The sequence below is a fragment of the Protopterus annectens genome, chromosome 3.part0 (genome assembly GCF_019279795.1).
Source record: "Protopterus annectens isolate FY-2018-M chromosome 3.part0, PAN1.0, whole genome shotgun sequence".
In the NCBI taxonomy this organism is placed as follows: Eukaryota; Metazoa; Chordata; order Ceratodontiformes; family Protopteridae; genus Protopterus; species Protopterus annectens.
The window spans coordinates 204,766,017-204,785,313 of NC_056731.1; positions in this window are offsets into that span (position 1 = coordinate 204,766,017).

Here is a 19,297-nt window from a genome sequence, read left to right on the forward strand (position 1 = left end):
GCTGTCAAAAAAGGAGAAAAATAGTGCCCCCTTCCCCTGAAGGTGGTGACAACGCAAATGGTGCCAGACAACCCACAGTGAGGAGACAGAGAAGAGTGTACAGGCCCAGGGTCACCTACCATGGGTTACATGAGCTGGAGATAGTGGAGCGCTATAGACTGGACAGAGACCTCCTGCAGCAAATTGTTGAGCTGTGCAGGCCACGCCTCACACACAGAACCAACAGAGGGGAACCCATCCCAGTGGAAACCAAGGTATGTGTTGGCCTAAGAATACTATCAACATATACCTTCCAGAGACCAACTGGTGATATGATGGGGATATCACAGGCATCAGCCTCCAGGGTACTGCACCAGTTCCTGGATGTCATGTCAGCACATGTCGGTGATCATGTATATTTCCCCAATGCCCGTGAGGTATTGGCCAGCAATATGCATCTCTTCCAGCAAATAGCGGAATACCCTGAGGTAGTGGGTGCAATAGACTGCATGCACATATGCATCAAAGCACCAGCCGGTGAGCGGGGTAGGGCCTACATTAACTGCAAGGGCTTCCCCTCCATCAACTTCCAGGTCATGTGTGATGCCCAGGGCATAATAATGAATGTGTGTGCTGGCTGCCCTGGGAGCTACCATGATTCCCATATCTGGCATTTGACGCAGCTGTACCAGACATTTGCGAAAGGGGACATCCCACATGGACACCTAGTGGGGGATGCAGGTTATGCACTGGAGCCGTGGCTGATGACACCCATCAGAAACGCACACACACCTGAACAGGAATGCCATAATGAGGCACATGCACAAACAAGTAATGTAATAGAACGTGTGTTTGGGCTGCTCAAGTCACGGTTCCGGTGTCTGGACACATCTGGTGGAGCCTGGCAGTACTCACCAAATACATGTACCCAAACTGTCATGGTATGTGCTATGCTACATAATATGATCCTGTGAAAACAGCTGCAGCAGGACCAGCATAGGCCCGGGCCAAACAGCCCCCCACCATTGCCAAGGCCATCACAGGCAGAGCGTGACTTGGAGGAGGAACAACCTGAGCCTGCCCCAGTAGGCAGAAGGGGCATGCCCAGTATGCCCTGGCCTTGGCAAAGAGGCAATGCATAGCACATACACTGGCTCAGTAGGAACCCTGGGAATGATACCCCTCTCTGACTCACTCATACAATAACAGGGATGCCTAAAATGACATAACCTGCTCTCAAACATGTACAGGGAGTGTAGTATGTGCATCCGACAGAGGCAGCCCTGCAGCACCACCTGAGGCATGATTGCCATGTGTTAAGCAATGTAACACCATGTAGTATATGCAAACTTGATGACCCTGACTAACATCCTACCCTTACCAAGCTTGATGGCACAATATGAAGATGAGATGATCAATTGCAATAATCGGCTGAAGTATTGCTGTTAGTCAAAGGGGATCCAATGTGTGCCAGCCTGGGATGACATGCTAAGCATGACATGATGCTCCACCTGCTAGGGGTGGCATGCACCTATCAGTCCTGGCCTTATGGATACTGGCAAAGGCTGTTGTTACCCCCAATGTGCCTTGAATAGGTAAGGCTCAAAACACAAACCCACCTCCATAGGTATCACAAGGGATAAGAACCTACATGTAATGCTACCCAATGCCAGAAGTCTAAACAGCAAGATGCATGCAGTCTAAACTCCCCCAGTATGGAGAATTTTGATATCTGTCCTGTAACAGAAAACTGGGTCAAGGCTCACAACAGCACCCTAACACTACCAGGTTACACCTCATACTGTGCTGTACAGCCTTAAAACATGGAACAAGCTACAAAAGGAGGGTGACTAGCAATAATTGTCAAGGATAACCACACCCCATGTTGGTACCACAACAAGAAGCAGCATGGACTAGCCATGGTCAAGTAACAGTGGCTAAAACTGCCTCCCAGTTTATAGCCTGCTACAGACTACCATCCTAACACCAGGAACTGCACTTGGCCTATGATGGAATACATGAATATATCAAGCCCTCCAAACCACATTATATTGGGTGACTGAAAATACCCAAACCTAGACTGGGAGCATTATTCTAGCTCCAACACTGTAGGACAAAAGTGCCTAGAATCCATAAACCAAAATTCCCAGGAACAACGTACCACTCCCACAAGAGGGGTAAGCATACTGGATGTGATAATCAGCAACATGGGTACTGGATGGCAAGATGAGAAGTGTATCCCTCACTGGTAAGACCAGACCATAGAGTAATCACACCGGATATACACATCCTGACCACAGTCCCTGGCCAGAAAACCACAGTGAAAAACATGTGTAAAGCAAAAGTTGCACTCCTCCAAACTGATGCGGAATCCATTAAAGGCCCTGTGCAGGTGCAAAATATGGACCACACCTCAGAACCTGTTATACAAGCATTCCATGAACACTGCCAGGAATGCATGGATTATGCAATCCCAAATACAACCAAGACACAATGCCATACACGCAGGCATCTGGCATGGTGGACTCCAGCCATTACCAAACCATGCAAGAGAATGAGGAAGCTACTACATGATGGAGCAAACATAAAAAGGGAAGTAATCACTGATCAGTAGTATGGCAATAAAATATGTCCACTCATACAATCCACTAAGGCCAGCTACAACAAGTTGAATCTGTGAATCTTGAGGCATTGTTACACCTGCCCCATGTACACAGACAACCCTCACCTCCCCCCAATAAATACAAATATATGTGAGAGATGCAATCATTTATCCAAACCGGAGGCTGAGCTCTCTCAACTCAGTACTGTCAAAACTAGTCAGGAGGAGAAGGTAACCACACACACCACAAACCCAGTCTCACATAGACCTATCACAACTGCAAACCAAAGACAGAAACACAGAAAAACATTCCCGGAGGCCCTAATTACAAACACACCACATCAACAGAGGCCTCCAAAGCAGACACCCAAGCAACCACTACCTCCAAACATAGCACATGCAACACATAGTACGCAAAGCAGGTGTGCCAAACAGTCACAGGCCAGAAGGAGAAACAACATGCCTGATACAGTTGTAATAGGTGACTCCATAGTCAGACACACTGCTGTCCTGCTCACCAGACTGAACAAGGGAAAGGGTACAGTAAGCTGCCTGTAGGCTGCTACAATACGCCACATAACACAAGTACGCAGGCCACCCTAAAGCAAGTAGAAATATGATGCAGTCATTGTCCATGCTGGCGTGAATAACCTGAGATGTACCTCCCCGGACTACATGAAAAGAGACATAGATGAGCTCTCCGATTATGTAGTCCAGGCCGGTATGACACTGACCGTGTGCAGCATCTTACCCTCACCAAGAATGATGCCACAGTACAAACACAGAATGATCAGCTTTAACAAGTGGCACAATTACTGGTGTCATTCCAAGGGGATCCAATGTCTGTCTGCTTGGGATGTCATGCTTGACAAGCCACGCTGCTGTGCCAGGGATGGCTTGTACCTGTTACCCCTGGGCATCTGGATACTGGATAAGGTTCTTGCCACCTCCATAGAGCCTTTCGTAGGCAAGGCTGAAAAGACTAACCCACCTCCCTATAAAACATAAGTGGAAAGAAACATAAGGGTAATGCTGCCCAATGCCAGACGTGTAAACCTCAACATTCATGCTCCCGAGGCCTCCCCAGTATGGAGAACATCGATGTCCATGCAGTGACAGAAACCTGCAGCAAGGCTCCTGACAGCACACCAGCACTACCAGGTTATACCTCATATCATGCGTTATGGCCCCAAAACCTGGACCAAAACATAAAAGGAGGGGGAGTATCCACATTCAGCACAGACACCCACACGTCCAGGTAACTGACAATGCATGAAGCATCGGAGACCACCCATGTGCAACTAGCCATAGGCAAAACTGCTGTACAGTCTGTAGCATGCTACAGACCACACTCTCACACACAGGAACCCCACACAGCCATCCTGAAGACACTGGACAGTATGAATGTCTCACCAAATACCAAACAAGGTACTCACAAATTACCACATATGTGGTAATCCATTATGTATGGAATCAGGGACCTAGGGATGCAAGTGGACAGTAACCTGTCATGTGACACTCACATTGCCAACGTGGCTAGGAAGACTGTCTATATTGGACACAGTATCATGAAAGGATCCACATCTATGTCAACAGAGGTCATTGTGCCCCTATACTGTTCTCTTATCAGACCCATAATCTAGTACAATGCCTCATTTGGGATGTACCTTACCCGACACCTGCAGCAGTTAGAAAGACCTCAAAGGTACATCACCAAGAGGATAAAGGGTCTCAAATATTAGTCATATGCTGCCTGGCTGTAGACACCCCAGCTGTATGCAGTCACATACTGCCTATGCAGAGGTGTTGCATGCCTGTTGTACAAGGCCATGTCCAACACAGGAGTAATGAACATGCTCCACCCCAGAAAACCCAAATCCATCGGAGCTGTGAGAGTGAGAGATGTCAACCTCAACACATAATGAAATAGGATGTGCTGGAGGGACAGATACATAACCCAGAGTCTCCCTACACCCTGGAACGGAATCCCACTCCATGTTAGGCAGAGCCCCTCACTGACTCTCTTCAACAGGAATCTTGTCAAGTGGATGGATGATTGTAGATGTACAATGGGGGTCTTCACTGTGTCACGTCCAGACAGGCACAGTAAAGTAAAACATAAATCGCCATAATATTGACATAGCAAGGGCCACACACACTCTGGCTAGGCTTAGAAATTCCCTAGGGCGTATAGCCTAGTATGAACCTATGAACCTATGAAGATACAAATTGTACAGGACACTAAGGATAATCACAAGGCTTTCTTAACTGATGGTAGGAACCTTGTTGGGAATTCACAGATATGCTCTGAATCACTCAAATATTACAAACAACATACCAAACACACACACATATTGCCAACATCCAACCTGACAGGTGCAGTGCAACCACCCCCCGCAAAATGCAAAATATCTATCCCAGCAGAGTGCTGGCCCCCTGACATTGCAGATGCTGAGATAACAGCCAGCATCTACAAAACAAAACACACAGCATCAATGGTATGAGATGGTGTCATGGGCTGAGTCCAACATAGATTCCAAGAAGAATGGAATGCCAAATAACACTACTGCTCAATGTCAGCCTTACCAGAGGATATGTACCCAAAGAGCAGTGTACAACAACAGTGGTCCTTCTCCACAAAGGTGTTGCCTGAATGGATACTGCAAACTACCACCCCAGAATGCTGACAAGCTTGGTCTGCAAAGCTATGGAAAGATCAGCATGTACCTCAGACATAAAGATATTGGGGACCTACTGACACTGCACCCTACCCAGTGTGGCTTTCTTAAGTGCAGATCCTGCCCCTTAAACATGTTTGACTCATTTGAAACAGTCAATAAGCTCATTGATGAGGGGAATGTGGTCCACACAGCCTAGCTGGACCTTGCAAAAGGCTTCCATACAATACCCCACGTGTTCATTATACATAAGCTCACCAGCTTAAATATAAACCCCTATGTCAGTAGAGGGGTTGCAAACCAGACCAAGGACAGAACTGATATGGTCAGAAATGCTGCAGCCACGTCAGAGTACAAACCAGATACAACTGGCATCCCATGAGGCTTGGTCCTGGGACCGCCCCTGTTTGGTATATATGTCCCATAGGTACAGGCCAACATGGAAGGACTGTGTCTGAACAAGTTTGCAGAGGACTACAAACTGGCCACCATATCTGACCCTCCAGCTGACACAAGCATCCCACAAAAGGGCCACATAGAATCAGACAACTGGTGCCATAGCCATGTCAGCAAGCTAATTGCAGAAAAGTGTATAGTCAATCCCTGTGGATATAAAGTAAGTGCCCACCAATTACCACATAGGTGTTAACCCATTAAGTACTTAAGATGTAATAAGAGACCTGGGGACACAAGTTGATAGATATCTTGCATTGGACACGCATGTGGCTGTAGTGGTTACAGAAACATACCATATACCCACCTAATCATGAAAGTAGTCAGATCTAGATCAGGGGAGGTCATTGTGGCTCTACAGTCATCCTTCATCAGCGTCTCAATTGACTACAATGGCCCCTGTGAGATGTACCTCAGCAGACACCTCCATCAACTGGAAAGACCCCAAAAGTACCTCACCAGGAGTATCAAAGAGCTTGAACAGATGCCATGTGTTGCCTGATTAAACAAACTGCAGCTCCACATACCGCCATGCCATACTGCCCACCCAGAGGCAAGCTGTGCTTGATGTATAAAGCCATGTCCAAGCTGGAATCAATGAACATGCTGCACCTTGTACAATCTGAATGTCAGTGAGCTATGCACATGAGAGACCTGAACCCCAGCACTGACATACACAGGACAAGTTGTACTGAATGATCCATAACACAGAAGCCACCCCCACTCTTGAGTAAACTACCAGTACAGGTTAGCCAGAGAGTCACCCATCGACTCTCCTCAAGGGGAATCTTGATGAGTGGATGGGAGATGGTAGGTTTACCCTGGGTATCACTGTTATGTCACAGGTAGATGGAGGCACAGTATACTAACCATGACATATGTCATGGCAAACTCCAGTTACAATGTGTCGAAGGACAAACACACTCTCTGACTAGCATTAGAAATGTCCTAGGGCACATCACTAGTGTTTGCCAATGTCCATCTATGTTGTGGAATACACTACCAATGTTGGACAAGCCTGGTTTAAGTAGTCCATATCTGAACATAATGCAACATGATCATATGTGCACAACTGGCCCCTAAACAGTCTGTAGTGCTCACTATGAGTGAGTGATAGGACTAAAGCTCAGGATACTGTCCACCACAGTGAAAGTACTGAACCAGTACACTATATGGTACTACAGTGTTAGGTCAGTATGAAAGGATATTGACAACTGTATGCAAAGTATCCCATGCAAACCCTGCAGGCACAGTATAATCCCTGTTGTGTTCAGACACGAAGCAGTTGGCCAGTAAGTACACAACATGACACCCGACACACAACCATAAACGTGAGATATTGTTGAAGTTCACACTCATCCACAAATGTGGTGGACTTCAGAGTTCAACATATGGAAAGCTCACACTGGGCATGCTCGCACACTTTGATAAATGAGACATATGTCAGACAACATGCCATGGAAAGGCTGAACTGGGCATGCTCACACACTTAGGCCATATCTCAGTTTAGCAGTTGGCACACATATCTGGGATTTGTATGTGTTATTCCAGGAACCAACCACATTACAGCAATCTGCCCAGTGCACACAGTTAAATGACTACAGAAACATAAGTGATATAGTGGATCCCTCTCATATTCAAACATCTTCCACAGATACACAAGTTGTTCATAGAAACAGGGAATGCTATGGCAATAAAGACCTGCAAACAGTCTATCAGCAACAAATATTGTGCATCTGACAATTAAACATATGGGTGTAGAGGTCAATACTAGGCTGTTTGCCCTAGGGAACGAAAGCTTAGCCAGAGTGTGCTTGGCATCTGCATCCCCAGTACAGTAGGCTACTGTGCCACTGTAAAGTAGGTCACATAAGGCACCGTTTGAGGCTAGTGTGATGTGCCTCCGTCAAGCAGGGACCCAGTGGAGATCCAAAGGGTTGAATTTGCTATGCCACATCCATGTTGTTGGTGTGGGCTGGAAGAGGGTTGGTGAGGACCTCTAACAGTAAGTGGGCATCAATAACAGTCTGAGGGGAGCCTTATCTGCAGTGTCTGGACAATTTCACTGTCAAAACATTGTCGTGATGATTATGAGGGATTGAAGTGTCATGCCAGTACTGTTCAGAGATGTCCTCCCTCTGTGGGCTACTGCTCTGCAATGTATTAGCTCACTCCATCTGTTGGACAGCTCATATATGGCTGGTGTACACCTGACAGGGTGTCCTGTTGTGGAGGAGTCATGGGTATATTTGGGATAGCATGATCAATGCAAACCTTCCACATGCTCATAGAATGCAATTGTCAAGGATTATGCAGAGTGGCCTGTATACTCCCCAGCATGGGTCCTTTGAAGTCTTCCACCCCAGTCTTCACAAGTGCAAAGTCTGCTTTTGATAAATACACTTTGTTTGCAGTGACAACCTTGCCTGGGGGTGGGGATGGGATATGGATGTCCAGAGAAAGGTGGGTATGGTCAGATATCAACAATGATGGTCTACCTCTGGTGTGGAACAGTGAGTACCCATGTTACAGATGGTGAGGTGCAATATGTATTCCCCCTTGTGGCTGTGGTGAGTGGTCCTGCCATAGCACATGGACTCACAAATTGTAGTGGCTGTAGGGTAATGTTGTAGAGGCCTGAGTAGTTCCCACACACAATATACCTGTACCTGACATTAACAACTGGAATGGTGTATGTGAACACCTTCATATCTTGGCACTGTTCCCAGGGAAGCAAAGTGTGTGTCCCGGATGTGGGAGGGGTGGTCTGAACTGGATGTGTTGTGTGTTACAGGTCCTGTGGTCACGGAGCATGGTATAAAACATAACCTGCCAGTGCTGATGTGCATATCTGACCCTGAAGTAGGTGGCTGCAAATGCATATATATGCTATCCCCCACCTGACAGGTAGCAATACATGTACATACCTCTGTATAAATAATGATGCCAGCACCCTATAAATACTGCAGGTGCAGAACGGATGCTCAGTAATTCAGATAGTGCACTCTGCTAATGCGTCTCCCTCAAGTGTCATAATATAGTTAGGTAGGGGTTCAAATCCTGCAAATGCTCAGTGTGTGTGGGTGAGCGGGGTTGGTGTGTGTGCAGTTCTGTGTGAGAATAATGTCCCTTTTGGCAACTAGGAAAACACAATACAGGATGCACATTCCCCTTTCTAAACACTGATGATGTCAGCACCCTATAAGTACAGCAGGAGAAGGGAAACCTCCCAATAATGCGAATAGCACACTCTACTAATGCGTCCGTCTGGAGTGTCATAACCTAGTTAGGTAGGGGTTTGAATCCTGAAAATGCTCAGTGTGTGTGTTTGGGTAAGGGGGTTAGTGTGTGAGGGAAATGTCCCTTTTGGCAATTAGGAGAACACACTACAGGATGCACATTCCCCTTTCAAAACACTGATGATGTCAGCACCCTATAAGTACAGCAGGAGAAGGGAAACCTCCCAGTAATGTGAATAGCATCCTCTGCTAATGTATCCGTCTGGAGTGTCATAACATAGTTAGGTAGGGATTTGAATCCTGCAAATGGCAAATGTGTATGTTTGGGTGAGGGGGATTAGTGTGTGTGCAATTCTGTGTGAGAGAAATGTCCCTTTTGGCAACTAGGAAAACACACTACAGGATGCACATTCCCCTTTCTAAACACTGATGATGTCAGCACCCTATAAGTACAGCAGAAGAGGGGAAATCTCCCAGTAATGCAAATAGCACGCTCTGCTACTGCGTCTCTCACTACTGTCATAGCACAGTTAGTTATGGCTTTGAATCCCACATGTGTTTTTGTCACACAGAATGCCCATGTGTGGGTTGTTGTTCACAATAATGCATGACATTGATTAAACCAGTAATGGCAATGCATACAGATGATGTATGTGTGTGCCAAATACACATATATACCTGTGACCTTCAATAGTTCCCATGTCTGACACCTGCCACATGTGAATACAGGGTATTTGCACTGGATAACATTATGACTGTGGCTTTCTGTGTGGGTGCTGCATGTGGTATGTGTATATACAGTGTGAGTTGTATATCGTATCATCCTAGCAGCGAGGGATACACATCTGGTCTGGAGCATATAGTCTACATGTTGTTGATGAATAGGTGCTGCATGTTTTCACCTGTTGTGGGAGTGGTAACAAGTTGTTCCATAGCAATGCAGTGACTACATACTAGGAACCTTTCAGCTAGGGTGTTGTAGTTACAGTAATTCATCAGCATTCAGTAATACTTCAGCATTCTTGGTGAGGGTATGATGCCAACCAAGGTCAGGGTCATACCAGCCTGTGCCACATGCTCAGAGAGCCCTTCTATGTTCCCTATCATGTAGTCCAGGGAGGAACATCACAGGTCAGCCATAGTGGCATGGACAATGACTGAGTCATATGTGTCCATGCCTCTGACTGACCTGTATGCTTGTGTTATGTGGTGGACCATAGTGCCCCACGGGCATATCACTGTGACCTTCACCTTGTCCAGCCTGGTGAGCGGGACCTCACTGTACTGGACAATAAAGGTACCTAACACAACTGTAGCAGGTGTGTTGTCTAGCCGTACAGGCTGTGACTGTTTGGCACACAGGATTTGTGTGCTATGTGTTGCACGTGCTGTGTTCTGGCTTAATGTATGCCTGTGTGCCAGCTGCAGAGGTGTCTGCTGCTCAGGCAGGATGCTATTCTGAGGCTCCACGAATGCCCCAGTGTGTTCATGTGTTTGGATTGCTGTCAGTGTAGGTCTACATCAGACTGGTATTGTAGTCACTGTAGTATTTCATGCCACCTGACAGGTTATGCCAGTACTCGGTTCAAAGTGCTTAGTCCCCAGTTTGGCTATGTGGTTGCATCTCATACATGTGTTGTATGTCCATGTGTAGGGGAGAGGGTTGAATGTGTACATGTGGCAGCTGTGACATTGCCACATGACTCACATATTACACAACTGTACCATAGAGGTGACTGACAAGTGACCTTTGCACATGCTACCATAATATTGTGATTGCCATGGTGATTAACAGCACATAGGGCCAATGGGGAACAAGGTACAGAAGGTGGGTATGTGAGGGTGTAGTGCCTGTGATTAGTTGGCACTGGCATATATGACTGTTCACGTGGTCAAATGCCAGGAAAGTCATATGCAATGTGTCACAGGCAACATACATGCAAACAGGAGAAACAGTGATGTTCTGTCAAGTGAGACATGGACATACAAATAGTCAGCTATGCAGATGTCACTAGGAGTCCACAGAAGCTCTGTAAATCTGCATTGCAGGTGGGATCAATGTTCCAGTGTAACTGCAAGCAAACATGCATGCAAACAAAGCTACAGTAAGCAGGGCTGCATATAGTCCATTGTACAACAAACAAGCTGTACCACTTCCAGTAGGTAACAGTGCAAATATGCAGGCACTATACACATGTACATGGAAATACACAGGTCAGATGGCCAGGGTCCAGTCTCAGCGCACACAAGTGTACAGACCATGTACCATCAGGATGTACAATAACCGGATGGAAACCCAGGTGCTCATACCTGCAGTAATATACATGTCAAATAACAGACACTGAGCCTTCACTCAGTGGTTCCATACTTAGTAGGATGTATGCTACCTGTCCTGCCACCACAGTATTCCTGACATTTATGGGGACTCTCCCTCCTGTGAAAGTTAGTTTTGTGTGTTGGGGGTGTCTAGCATGGTATGAGATGTGAGCTTGCAGTGCTAGGGTGCTCCTGTGTGTCCTGTAGCAGTCATGTAGTACTGCACAGATATCAACATCCTCAAACATCCACATTGCAGAGTCCAGTGTGGGCAACATGCCACTTGCAGTTTACATGTCCATCATTGCGTATCAATACTTTCATTACCTTATCCCCTGTGCTACCTATGTATGTGGCCTTCTGTTGACATCCTTACCACCAGTATGCAAACATGTGCAGATCATACACTATGATACTTAGCATGGGTGTAGAAAACAGTACAAGACAATCATACCCTTACTGCATCAGGCATGCTGGGATATACCCACAATTATATCAGCACACAGTACTGTTAACAACATGATACTATTACTACATGCCTATGTAGTCACCCTGTGCATCAGCAACATGTTAACCTGTACCTGCACTGATGTTACAGATTGCAGGAGGTGGCACAGTTTCATCATATGCACAGGGTGTGAACTTGGTATGCCTGAGTCTGCCACTGATACCACCAATTGACATGTATGTTTATGTGTGTTGGTGAGGGACAGCAGTACAAGGTGGGGCAATGTTGATGCAGTGTGTGCGTGTATGCGGTAGCCCTAGGTGTTGTCAATTCGCATGTGTGTATTGATGCACACAGTTCCACCTCATGGCTGCCATATACCGGTGTTTGTGGACAACCACAGACTGTACCTGCCAGGACATACAGATCAGTGTCTCTGGCCACGGATACGGTACCTGTGCCTTGCAGGGGTGCTACGGACCGTATCCGGTACCAATCCAGACTGGGTACTGTCATCAGAAGCAGGTGTTCATTGACTGGACACAGATCCCTGTTGGGCCTGTCCAGAGCCACGTGCACGTGGTCTCCTGGGGCGGTCTGATGACAGCACAGACCCAGCATTGCTGGGGCTGCTGCTGGCACTATGTGGGCGGCCGCTGCCCTGTTGTCATCTGCGACGACTGCCAGCTGCTGCTGTTGCTGGCATACACCCACGTCGACGCCTCAACCATCCACCATTGCCCTGGCTCATGGACATGTAGTTGTGGAACTGATCTAATATGTCCCCACAATGTCTGTCTATGACATAGGTGAAATTATGGATGGAAGCCGCAATGTCACGCATACTGTCAGTCATGGCTGTGCGACATGCTGTCAGCTCCCTCAGACCCTGTCTGGTGTATGGTTCCATACGTGACTGTGCCTGCATGACAGCCTGAAACATAGCTGAGGTTGTAAGACCTCTGTGGGCATGTCTGACAGGGGCAGTACACCCATGGATGCTCCCACGAGAACCCCTGGACATCTGTCTGTGTGGTACTATCTCAGGGCCATGCCCATGGCTGCTGTGTGGGGAAGCATGTGCCACAGATGCCACATTACCCTGGTCAATGCCCACTGTATCCTGTCCATCACCTAGGGGCATTGGTGACAAAGGGTCTATTGGCAGGATGACTGTGTGCATTGATGGGGTTGACAGCTGTGTACTGTCAATTGGCTGACCAATGACAGACCCTGGCACACCTTCCTGTGCCATTACACAGATGTCATCATTATCAGTACCCATGGCACCTGATTCAGGTTCCCTGCTGCATGACACCAGAGCAGCACCAGAACCTGTGGGAGGGAAACAGGAAACACAGTTTACAATGTCTACACAATGTTACCAGTGATGCACGCATGCACATGCACACGTGCACACATGCACACATGCACAGGTGCACAGGTGCAGACATGCACACATGCACAGGTGTACACATGCACACATGCACAGGTGCACACATGCACACAGTTGCACACTTGCACACTACTCAGTATGCAAGATATCAACACACAGACACAGACATACCTGCATGCATACACAGAGCACTACTAAGTGAGCCTAATATTACTATTACTATCAAGACTATTAAAGGTATTGTTAATACACACTCACCAGCATGGATAGGCTGCATTGCTGTTACACCGGAGGGACCTGCAGAAGTGAGGAAATTAATGTCAGTGGGCACAACTGTGCCATTGTTACTGAGTATGATACAGGTCAGTAGTACAACAGTTGCCTTTCACAGGTCAGCTGCTGATATTGAGAATATCACACTTGCACATTAAATACTATGATGACAGCTACAAACCAAGGACACACCTCACACATGCATTAGCTACCAGTGTACATAGCAGTCAACTATACATATGGCATATTACCTGCATGCTCGTAGTCTTGGTACTGTGTGGCTCCAGCCTCCATCATAATGCAGGTCTGCTGCTGTTGTTGTTGTTGGCGGGCTGGAACCACAACACTTATGAGTAGTCCCTCTGGTCTGGTGAGTGGGGGATGTGTAGCCACCCCACCACCTGTGGCAACCTGTTGCCTGTGGATATCCGATGCACGCAGACGGACATTTCTGATTAAATCACTGCAGTGATGTCGTACCTGCTCATATGTCCTATTATGCGTGCCTATGTCATTTACCCGACGGACCAGGTCTTGCCACAGTACAGCCCTCTCCTGCTGATTCTGGCTGGTGCGGGAAAAGAGTATTGCATAATCCCGCACCAGGCTCTGGTGTATTTCCTCATCCTCAGCTGCAGAGTACTCTGGATTGCGCTGGTGAGCCATGGTCCTGAAAAAGGAAATAACATGATATCAGCAAAATATGTCAGCAGAATTTGGCACACATACTATACATGCTACTCGACTGTTGTGATACAACATATCTCACATATATAGCATCTGTCTGTTTATTGGTGGATACACATGTAAATGGCCAGGTATCAGTGCTCAGCCAACAACTGTGCAATAGTACCTGGCACACTCCATACGACATACTACCAAACCCCGGCAGTCAGAACATTGATTCAGGTCCAAAGCATCTCCTTACTCTGGGGGTTTGTATTGAGGTACTGTATGGGGTACATCATCAACTACTGTGATCTGACCACAAACTAATTGCCCTGGATATACATACCCCACCTCCACCACCAGCACAAACAACTACAGTGAATAACATTTCAAATGCAAACTTTGCACTTTGTAACACTGAGATGGTATCCTTTAAGCCCATTGGGCCAGTGGAAGACACAACCCACAGTGCTGACTCCTTCACAAATGATTTCTACGAACATCTCCAAGAATGCATGGATCATGCAATCCCATATAAGACACAGACACTCTCCACAAAGGGAAAGCATCCTGTCTGGTGGACCCCAGCCATAGACAGATTGTATAACAAAAGATGGAAGCTACTGCAAGACAGAGCATAATTCCATAAAGGGAAGGCATGTCTGATCAGCACTAGTAAAGAGCTATTTTCTCTCATACAAACATCCATGGGCAACTTTGAGAGGGAAATCACTGGGGACACTACAGATAACCACAAGGCCTTCTTCAGTTATGTTAGAAACCTGGTCAGAAACCCTCCAATATGCTCATAGTTAGTACACAACAACAAATAATTCACTTAACCCACAGATATTGGCAACATTGTGGCAGACAGGTTCAGTGCAAGTTTCCCCCCTCCCTCTCCCCCAAACTAAGACATACTTATCCCAGCTGAATGTAACCTCCCTGTCATCACAGATGTCCAGGTGAGAGCCGCCCTCAGAAAAGCAGAAAACACAGCATCAATGGGACCTGATGGTATCCCAGGTTGCATGCTACATAGTTTCATAGTTTAGTACTAGGCTATCTGCCCTGGGGCATTTGTAAGCCTAGCCATAGTGATGTGGCTTTCGCCACCCCATGAAATGGTACAAAAATGCACAGAATAGATTTAGAATACTGTGCCTCTGTCTAGTAGTGACACAATGAAGGTCCCCTTATATAATAGAATTAGTTTACTCTGCCCCTGTCTAGTAGTGACAAAGATGTGACCCCTGGAGTAAACTTACGATCTCCCATCCACTCATCAAGATTTCTCTTGAAGAGAGTCAGTGAGGGGCTCTTCCTAACATGAACTGGGATCTTGTTCCAAAGCATGGGAAGCCTCTGGGTTATGAATCTATCCCTCCAGCATGTCCTATTCATACTTGTGCCGAGGTTTAAGTCTTTAGCTCTCGTGGTCCTGATGGATTTGGATTTTTTGAGGTGGAGCATGTCCATCAGTTCCTGATTGGACATGGCCTTGTACGTCAGGCAGAGATCACCTCTGAGCAGGTGGTATGCTACTGAATAGAGCTGGAGTTTCTTTAGTCTGGCAGAATAAGACATATGTTGGAGACCCTTGATCCTGTTGGTGAGATACTTTTGTGGTCACTCCAGCTGTTGCAAATGCCGGGTGAGGTACATACCAAATGGGGCATTGTACTCAATCATGGGTCTGATGAGGGAGGAGTATAGGGGTACAATGACATCCTTGGATTTGGATGTGAATCCCTTCATGATAAGGTGTGCAAGGTAGAATGTTTTTCTAACCACTTTGGCAACATGGGTGTCAAATGAGAGGTCGCTGTTGACTTGGGTCTCTAGGTCTCTGATTACTTTTTCCGTACTCAGTGGGTTGCTGTCTATGTGTTAATTTGTGGGTACTTTGTTTTTCCCAAAGGGGATGACTATACATTTTTTGGCATTTAGTTTAAGGCCATGACTCCGGCACCAGTTGTCCGTTTCTGTGAGGCCTTTTTGTAGGATGTATGTGTCCACTGGTGTATCGACTATGGCGCCTAGTTTGCAGTCATCTGCGAACTTTGTCAGCCACAACCTTCCCATGTTTGCTTTAACATCTGAGAAATAAATGCCGAACAAGAGGGGTCCCAGGACAGATCCCTGTGGGACACCACTTGTGACTGGCTTTGAGTCTGACATTGCTCCAGTGATTTTAACTTTATGGGTTCTGTCCTTTAGCCAGTTTGCAACCCATCTAGTGACATAAGGGTTTACGTTTAAGCTGCTGAGCTTATCTATGATGCCTGAGTGGGGTATTGTGTCGAAGGCCTTAGCCAAGTCCAGGTAGGCTGTATGGACTGCTTTGCCCTCATCAATGGCTCTAGTGACTGTTTTGAAAAAGTCAACCAGGTTCAAAAGGCAGGATCTGCCCTTTACAAAGCCGAACTGGGTGGGGTCAAGTGTCTGTATGTCCCCTATGTCTCTGTTTATGAGTTCCATAATGATTCTTTCTATAGCTTTCCAGACCAGGCTGGTTAAGCTTATGGGGCTGTAGTTCCCAGGGTCTGTAGAGGTACCCCCTTTGTGGAGTGGGACCAATATTGCTGTACGCCAGTGTTCAGGTACATATCCTGTAGTAAGGCTAAGGTTAAATAGCATTTTTATGTGCGGGTTTAGCTCCTCTTGGAGTTCATGTAGCACGCAACCCGGGATACCGTCAGGTCCCATTGATGCTGTGTTTTTAGCTTTGTTGAGGGCGGTTCTCACTTGGACATATGAGATGACAGGGAAATTACATTCAGCTGGGATAAGTATTTCTTCTTTTGGGGGTGATGGAGGGGAGAAATTTGCACTGAACCTGTCAGCCAGAATGTTGGCAATATCTGTGAGTTCAGTGTATTTTTTGTTGTTGTGAACTAACTCTGAGCATATCTGAGGGTTTCTGCCCACGTTTCTAACATAGCTGAAGAAGGCTTTGTGGTTATCTTTAGTGTCCTTAGCGATTTTTCTCTCAAAGTTGGCCTTGGATGTTTTTATGAGAGAACATAGTTTTCTGCTAATGTTGATCAGAGATGTCTTCCCTTTATGGGATTTTTCTCTGTCATGCAGTAGCTTCCTTCTTTTGTTATACAATTTGTTAATGGCTGAGGTCCACCAGACAGGACGCTTGCCTTTGGTGGAGAGGGACTTGGATTTATTTGGGATTGCATGATCCATGCATTCTTGGAGATGTCCATAGAAAGCATTTGTGAAGGATTTGGCATTGTGGGATGTGGTATCCACTGGCCCAGTGGGCTTAAAGGATACCATCTCAGTCTTAAGAAGAGTGAAGTCTGCTTTTGAGAAGTTTTTCACTGTTGTCTTTTGTGCTGGAGGTGGAGGTGGGATATGTATATCCAGGGTGATTAGTTTGTGGTCAGATCTCACTAGTGAGGGGTATACCTCTGGTGTGGAGCATTTTGTCCCCGTGTTTGTGATGATCAGGTCTAGTATATTATCTCCCCTAGTGGGAGAGGTGACTAGTTGTTCCAGTGCATTTGAATTTATGAATTCCAGGAACCTTTGGGCTAGGGTGTTAGGGCTAGAATAATGTACCCAATCTATGTTTGGGTAGTTGAAGTCTCCCAGTATGATGGTATTTTGTGATACATTCATATCCTCCAATGTCTTCAGGAAGGCTGAGTGGGGTTCCTGAGATTGGAAGGGTGGTCTGTAACATGCTACCAGTTGTATAGCAGTTTTGCCTATGGTTAGTTGCACCTGTATGGTCTCTGATGCTTCATGTGTTGTTACTAACCTGGAGGTGTGGGTGTCCTTGATGAATATGGACACTCCCCCTCCCTTTGTGGTTCGGCCCGGGTTTTGGCGCCGACAATCATGATACGAGGTATAGCCTGGTAGTGCTGGGGTGCTCTCAGGAGCCTTGAACCAGGTTTCAGTTACTGCACAGATGTCGATGTTCTCCATACTGAGGAGTGCATTCAGTGCCTGCATCTTGAGATTTAGACTTCTGGCGTTGTGCAGCATTACCCTTAGTTTTTTTCCATTTTTGTTTTCTAAAGAGGTGGTTTTGTCTTTTGAGCCTTGCCTAAAAAAGGCACTATGGGGGTGGCAAGAGCCTTAGCCAATACCCGGAAGCCTAGTGGTGACAGGTGCAAGCCGTCCCCTGTGAAGCAGCTTGGCTTGTCCAACATGTCATCCCAGGCAGACAGACATTGGATCCCCTTAGAATGACACCAGTACTTGAGCCAATTATTAAAGCTGATCATCTTGTCTTTGTATTGTGGCATCATTCTTGGTGAGGGCAAGATGCTGCTCAGGGTCAGGGTCATACCAGCCTGGGCTACATAATCAGAGAGCTCCTCTATGTCTCTTTTCATGTAGTCCAGGGAGGTACGCCTCAGGTCATTCATGCCAGCATGGACAATGACGGAGTCATATTTGTACTTGCTTTGGAGTGACCTGAGTGCGTGTGTTATGTGGTGGATCCTAGCTCCCGATAGGCAGCTCACAGTCACCCTCTCCTTGTTCAGCCTGGTAAGTGGGACATCAGTGTTTCTGACTATAGAGTCACCTATTACTAGTGTATCAGGCATGGTGTTTGGCCTTAAGGGCTGTGATTGATTGACACACTGATTTATTGAAGTATGTGTTGCATGTGTTTTGTTTTGAGGTGGTGGATTTTTGGATGTCTGCTTTGGGAGCCTCTGTTGTTTTGGTAAGTTTTTTATTGGAGCCTCCGTATATGTCTTTGTGTTTTTATGTGTTTGGTTTGCAGTTGTGGTAGGTCTATGTGGGACTGGGTTTGTTGTGTGTGTGGTTACCATCTCCTTCTGTCTTGTCATGCCAGCCCTGAGCTGAGAGAGTTCAGCCTCCAGTTTGGCTATATAGTTGCATCTCTCACATGTATTTGTGTTTGTTGGGAGCAGGGATGTCGGGAGGCATACGCACTGTACTGATTTCAGTACAACTTTTTAGAAGGGGGGTAGCTTTTTTGAAAAAAAAAAAAAACAAACAAACGTACATATTTCTTCCTTTTTAGGGAGGTGCTGGCTCCTTTAAGGAGGATACCAGCCAGTCGGAAGTGAGCTCACATCATGTCTGGCTAGCTGGCTGTGAGCAGGAAACAAAGCATGGATTATCTGAGTTGGAAGGCAAGAGCGGGAAACAAATGGAAGGCAATCAATTGAAGTAAGTGTATGTATTTGCTTTGAACGATCGTCGCAATGGCAGTTTGTGAGCAGGAAACAAAGCATGGATTAT